A 7,798-nucleotide genomic window follows, 5' to 3' on the forward strand; every position below is an offset into this window, starting at 1 on the left:
ACTGCCAATGGTTCCACATCCCACTACTGCCAATGGTTCCACATTCCACCACTGCCAACGGTTCCACATCCCACCACTGCCAACGGTTCCACATCCCACCACTGTCAACGGTTCCACATCCCACCACTGCCAACGTTAACAGTTCCACATCATACCACTGCCAACGGTTCCACATCATACCACTGCCAACGGTTCCACATCATACCACTGCCAACGGTTCCACATCCTACCACTGCCAACGGTTCCACATCCCACTACTGCCAACGGTTCCACATCCCACCACTGCCAACGGTTCCACATCCCACTACTGTCAACGGTTCCACATCCCACTACTGCCAATGGTTCCACATCCCAATACTGCCAACGGTTCCACATCCCACCACTGCCAACGGTTCCACATCCCACTACTGTCAACGGTTCCACATCCCAATACTGCCAACGGTTCCACATTCCACTACTGCCAATGGTTCCACATTCCACTACTGCCAACGGTTCCACATTCCACTACTGCCAATGGTTCCACATTCCACTACTGCCAATGGTTCCACATCCCACTACTGCCAATCGTTCCACATCTCACTACTGCTGCAACATTCCACTACTGCCAACGGTTCCACATCCCACTACTGCCAATCGTTCCACATCTCACTACTGCTGCAACATTCCACTACTGCCAACGGTTCCACATCCCACTACTGCCAACAGTTCCACATCCCACTACTGCCAAAGGTTCCACATCCCACTACTACTGCAACATCCCACGACTGTCAACGGTTCCTCATCCCGCTACTGCTGCAACATCCCACCGCTGCCACATATTGTAGAGTAATATCAGAACATCTAGTGCTGGCAACCATATAGTGAATGAATTGTTAGGTGAGGTGTGGGGAGAGTGTGGATATCATGTACAGAAGTGAGGGGGGAACAGTGTGGTAAGATAATGAGGTGTGAGGAGAGTGGGTCTCACATACAGAAGTGAAGGGGAAACAGTGTTGTAAGATAATACTGACAATGTGATGGAGATATAGAGGGAATGTTAGTCATTTTACGCAACCAACCAAACTTGACACCCCTGTAATATACTGAGAGTTCCTGTAGGCCTAAACAGAAATTACCCAATCCAACCTAGTTTTTTACTGCTGATCCTAAACTTGTTTACGTATTTGAGAAAAAAATAATAAAATCGCAAAAAATGTGGTCTTGCAAGAAATGGTGGATGTGGAAACTGACATCAAGTTAAAGACAATATAAAACTGTTCTTCCAATCTGTAATAGTTTTGTAATTGATAACCACAATGAAGGCACTTGAATAGGGTCTCTATCTGTTAAGCATCAAGAGTTATTGGCCAAGATGTGAATATTTATGACAGATATGGCCGCCATTTTGCTGTTATAGTGGGGGTTGTGAAACGAAATGATGTGTATATGCAGACTATAGCATCTGACGTTTGTACATGGTTTGGTTGAAATGAGTCCATGCATATCAGAGATATACATACACACTTTGACAATAATAAGGCTATTTGACTTTGAAGATGGAGGTCAAGGTCAAACATCAATGTGCCATTAAAAATCTCATGATTGATAACATGGGTGATGACACTTGAATGAGGTCTCTATCTATAAACTTATTTATATGGCTGCCATTTCGGTGTTGTCGTGAGGGTTGTAAAACCAAGAGACGTGCATATGCGCTCTATAACATCTGACATTTGTACCAGGTTTGGTTGAAATTAGTGCATGCATATTGGAGATACAGGTGGATACGGAAGGACAGATGGACGGACGGACGGACGGACGGGACCCAACGTAGTAGCCCCCGTTGGGCTTCGCCCTTTGGGGAGCTACAAAAGCATTTTATACTCACATATATAACGTGACTGTAAGTACACCAAATAAAGAGGAGTCAAAATGTGAATTCGAAGAAGAAATTAATGTCTTAAAATTAAAGTTTGTGTGCACTCAATAATAAACAGTACCTATCTACCTACGTGTATGCCAGTCATGCAATCTTAAAACTCGATACATCGATATATAAATTCATGTACGTCAGCTTGAAGGTCATTTTTTCAGCTGAAAGACGGTTCATCTTTGTAAAATCAAGAGACACACATTGGTTAAAAAAAAACCTGGCTGTGCCTAGTTTTATGCATCACTAGTAAATATTTGATTGACTTGTAAACGGTGTAGAGAACAAATTATGGACCGATTAGGCTTTGTAATTTCCGTCAAACATCACGCATGTACTGCGTACTTCCTAAAAATAAAATGACTGTGTAATGCTAATTTCAATTCTCCACGATAATGACAACATTCAAGGAAAATCAACCCTGGATTACACATGGTGAGCTATACCCACACATTTGAACATGAACTAAAATGTCAAATCTCAAAACTACAACATGTAAAAGCATTAGGGTTGTTTGAATCTGGTTTATTATTTCAATTACTAAGAAGGTAAAACAGTGGCATATCTTTGTCCGGTTCCATAAACTTTATACTCTAAACGAGTTCCGGTTTCTTCTACTACATGAACATTCTGGCAATTAACTGGTGCACAGGGTTCAGCCAATACCTTCCAAATTAAGTAGTGTGTGGTAAAAAACCTACACCACCTTCGCACAATTACAACAAAAATCATTTGGTCGACGTTATATACATCAACAATCTCTGTGCAAAAATGTTCATGGCGTCTCTTTTGATTATCAAAGTAGAAGTATGTTTTCTAAATCAGGTCACATAAAATTATCCTTACAAATTGATCTACTGTAGCAAGAAATTAAAGTAAAATAGAGAGGTAACATGTGCCACATTTGAACACTTTAATAATTTAGGCATTAGCAGCTGAGCAAAACAGACAGAAGACTGGAACGCTGTCTTGCATTTACGAGCTTCATGATTACAGATTCAGGAAGGACTTCCTCATTGGTAAACTCTCTTAACTGCATCCTGTCAGTTTAACACAAGAGACGCGTAGTCAAGACAACCAAAAGCCGCCATTGTAATTTTGGACAAGAAAATCGTTTGAATCTAATTGGCGGCATTGTTGTCATGTTGTCAAGGAAACCAGTTTTGCGTTTGCACACGGACTTCAAATATTTAATTACGATCGACAACATGAATAAAAAAAATATTAGATGGGAATTTTAAGACAGGATTCTGGCACACTTCAGTTGCTACATCTCAACAGGTGGTGATCGTACGAACCTTTGGTAGTAATCAAACGTCTTCAGGTATTCTGTACCGTGTACATAAATAAGTTTGATACCACACCACAAGGTAGGTTTTGGGTATATTGTTTTCTAGCGTTTCGTAATAGACAGACAGACAGACAGACAGATAGATAGATAGATAGATAGATAGATAGATAGATAGATAGATAGATAGATAGATAGATAGATAGATAGATAGATAGATAGATAGATAGATAGATAGATAGATAGATAGATAGATAGAGAGAGACAGACTGACTGACTGACTGATGACTGACTGACTGACTGACTGACTGACTGACTGGCAGGCAGGCAGGCAGGCAGGCAGGCAGGCAGGCAGGCAGGCAGGCAGGCAGACAGACAGACAGACAGACAGACAGACAGACAGACAGACAGACAGACAGACAGATAGATAGACAGATAGATATATAGATAGATAGATAGATAGATAGATAGGTAGGTAGGTAGGTAGATATATAGGTAGGTAGATAGAAGGTAGATGTCATTCAATATATTTATAGCATCTAACAGAATGACTTATTCCAAAAACTCAAAGAGCTACAATTTTACCTGTTCTATTCTACATGTATCAATAAATTGGAAAAAGAATGATGTTTTACATTGTATTCATTTCATTGTAAGCACTGTAGATGTGTTGTATTCTTAGCATAAATGTATCAAGGGAGTAACATGAGTCACACAGAAAAAAAATGAAATGAACTTTTATGTGTGTTTTTTTTTTCTGAAATGAACGGCACGTCACCATATGACTATAGACTGATATCAAATGGCCGAGTGAACCCCAATAGCCTTTAGAACTGGTTAGGGGTTGGTTGGTTGGTTGGTTGGTTGGTTGGTTGGTCATCAAATCCTCACTCATCGACCTTTCATACATACATACATACATACATACATACATACATACATACATACATACATACATACACACACATACATACATACATACATACATACATACCTATATACATACATATATACATACATACATACATACATACATACATACATACATACATACATACATTATTTCACAAGCTCTACAATTGAGAGTGTTCTCTGGCAAGTCGTCCGTAAAATTCAATAAGAGCATTGATATGATTTGTTATCATTGTAACATGTTAATTTGACACTGACTAAAAAAACTCGTCTCCGTTCGGGATATATACCATGACATGCACTGTGAAATTTACGTAGGGTAGGAAGCCAATGACATGCACTGTGAAATTTAATGAGAATTTTCAAATTAAATCCTTATGATATTTTGATGTGGTCATTAAGAATAATTGATGTGCTGGTAATTTATCTTTTTTGTTCATAATGTCTACAACGGATATGTTATTGAATGAATTAATGATATAAATTCAAACCACACCCACACTTGACATTATCAAGATGACTGTATGTTTCTATCGCTGTATAGAACTATTACAATTAACGATACGCCATTATCAGTGGAAATGAAATAACATATATAAAGCTACAATAAAGCTACATGCATGTAATGATCAACATTTTAATGATAAATAATCCACTTCAACAGGTAAATGCCATACAATAAAATATCTGATAAAGTCGTGAGTGTGACGACATCATCTCATTTTATGATATATAACATGGTTGGACCCTTCACCGATACAAGTCGAGTGCTATACGCGTTCACCACTGTGTTCGCACTCACTAAAATAAGGTCATTTTTTCACATAAAAGAACACACTTCTGTTTTAACAAATATTATATTCGATAAAGAAAGGAAAAAAAAACACAAGAGAATTCTTTAAGTCTAAGGATACATACATACATACATACATACATACATACATACATACATGTATACATACATACATACATACATACATACATACATACATACATACATACATATGGTATGTTTGCTGTGTTTTCCTGGTACACACGATAACAGCGTTTCAGATTTTTTATAAATGTATTTAACATTAACAATAACCAAATACGATATAATACTATAAATTGAGAAATACAAACAAGACGCTGATACTATTTACATAAAATCGATTACAAATACTTCACTTTGTGAAAGCTTTCTATCTAGGCGATGAAAAGCGTAATGCACTGACAACATATAGTCAAGGTTAGAGATTTTACATGGACTAAGCTTATATCAATCCTCCAGGCATTTTAACTTTGATAGATTCTCCGGAAGAGTTTTGAATAACGAAAGCCTTGATCCAATTACACATTGTTCCCCAACTATAATCCCTTGAAGAATGTTTTTCTTAAGTTCTGTGATTTTCAATAGTATGCCTCGAACCTCTTCCTACAGACGACTCACTTAATGTAAATTTAACAGTTATAAATAACTCTCTTTGGTTTACCCAGGGACGTAATCAATACATGTATGTATGTATGTATGTATGTATGTATGTATGTATGTATGTATGTATGTATGTATGTATGTATGTATGTGTGTGTGTGTGTGTGTGTGTGTGTGTGTGTGTGTGTGTGTGTGTGTGTATGTATGTATGTATGTATGTAGAAATGCACATGGAACTTACAAATCAGTCCGTATAAATAGATGTAAAATCCGACGTTTCGAATAAATATTCTTTTTCAAAGGAAAAATCGGCGAGATACAGAAATGTTAGGTTAAAACCTGAACATATCTGAATATATGTATGTATGTATGTATGTATGTATGTATGTATGTATGTATGTATGTATGTATGTATGTATGTATGTATGTATGTCTGTGTGTGTGTATGTATGTATGTATGTATGTATGTATGTATGTATGTATGTATGTATGTATGTATGTATGTGTATGTGTGTGTGTGTGTGTGTGTATGTATGTATGTATGTATGTATGTATGTATGTATGTATGTATGTATGTAGAAATGCACATGGAACTTACAAATCAGTCCGTATAAATAGATGTAAAATCCGACGTTTCGAATAAATATTCTTTTTCAAAGGAAAAATCGGCGAGATACAGAAATGTTAGGTTAAAACCTGAACATATCTGAATATATGTATGTATGTATGTATGTATGTATGTATGTATGTATATGTGTATGTATGTATGTATGTATGTATGTATGTATGTATGTATGTATGTATGTATGTATGTATGTATGTATGTATGTATGTATGTATGTATGTGTGTATGTGTGTCTGTGTGTCTGTGTGTGTGTGTGTGTGTGTATGTATGTATGTATGTATGTATGTATGTAGATTAGATTTGATTAGATATAGCCTTATCACTACAGTATAGAAAATTGACAATTCCATTTGGGTATATAAGTGTAATAAAGATATTAAAAGAACACTACAATGGCTGTTGTTACAAATATATAAGTAAAACAATTTTGCTGATTAAATATATCTACATGAGTTTAGATACATCCAGAGAGCAATTATAATCTCTTTTTGTGTGATTGCATTATATGAATTTAAATTGCTCTCTCTCTCTCTTTCTATACTGAATTCATATTATAAATTACACGAAATGATTTATCTCTTTGCTTTGTATATAGTTTGCAATGTATCAAATGATGTTCGGGGGGGGGGGGGTTAGTTTTTCTTATACAAAAATGTAAAACGGATGTGCTTCTAGCAAAGCATAAGTTTTTTCCACGAGCATTCCCAAAATATGGAAATATAGGTAGGTATATCTTTTGGAGCTTGGTCTGTGTAGCCGTCTAAAATGCATTCGAGTGCACCTTTCCCCTTCCCATTGCTACATGTTTTTGTTTTTTTAAATCACGATCACAATAAGATCTCAATAAGAGGTAAAATCAATCAAATCAATTATACATTAACAGTCTTGCTATGAAATCGAACATGTTGACAAGATAAGGCGGGAATTTATCTGGAAGTATCACTCGTCAATGTCCTACCGGGTGGTTTTCAAATCCTTTTCTTTTCACATCTTGTTTATCAAATACTAGCACGTATTGCTGGAGTTAATACTAGACGGCTACAAGTTGATAACATTCTAACAAAAGTTTATGGCAGTCTTTATTTATTAATCGTATCTAATGTTGTGTTATTTTGTATCTTACAATTATATATGTAATAAAATATGGGACTTTACCTTTTGTGTATGATATTCTTCATCGTTATATTTTACCAATTAAAAATACAATTTTGGAAAGCTTAAGTTTGTAAAATTTGATTATTACTGTCCCTTCTCTAATGAAGTATAGACAGTTGAAAATCGTTATTTTGTCGTCTATTTTGGCTCACCTTCCAAAAGAAGCTCATATAAACCATAGAAAGTAATTCTAACAAACAAACAAACAAAAAAACAAACAAACAAACAAACAAAAAACCAACCAAACAAACAAACAAACAAACAAACACTCTCCGAATCTATGTACTCGCACGTCTACTTCTATTATTAAACAAAAAACAGTTCTCGTCATTTTAGCGAAATCCTACAATGTTTGCACGCAATTGACAAAAAAGGTATGTAGTATTTTTCGAGGAAGACAACTTAAGAGAAAGAAATCGATCACTTCTATTTTGCCTATTAGTCAGTCATTGATTTGGAGACGTGTATTTGTCAATATTTGAGCGAAGTTGTTAA

Source organism: Glandiceps talaboti, chromosome 18 (assembly GCF_964340395.1).
Source record: "Glandiceps talaboti chromosome 18, keGlaTala1.1, whole genome shotgun sequence".
Taxonomy (NCBI): Eukaryota; Metazoa; Hemichordata; class Enteropneusta; family Spengelidae; genus Glandiceps; species Glandiceps talaboti.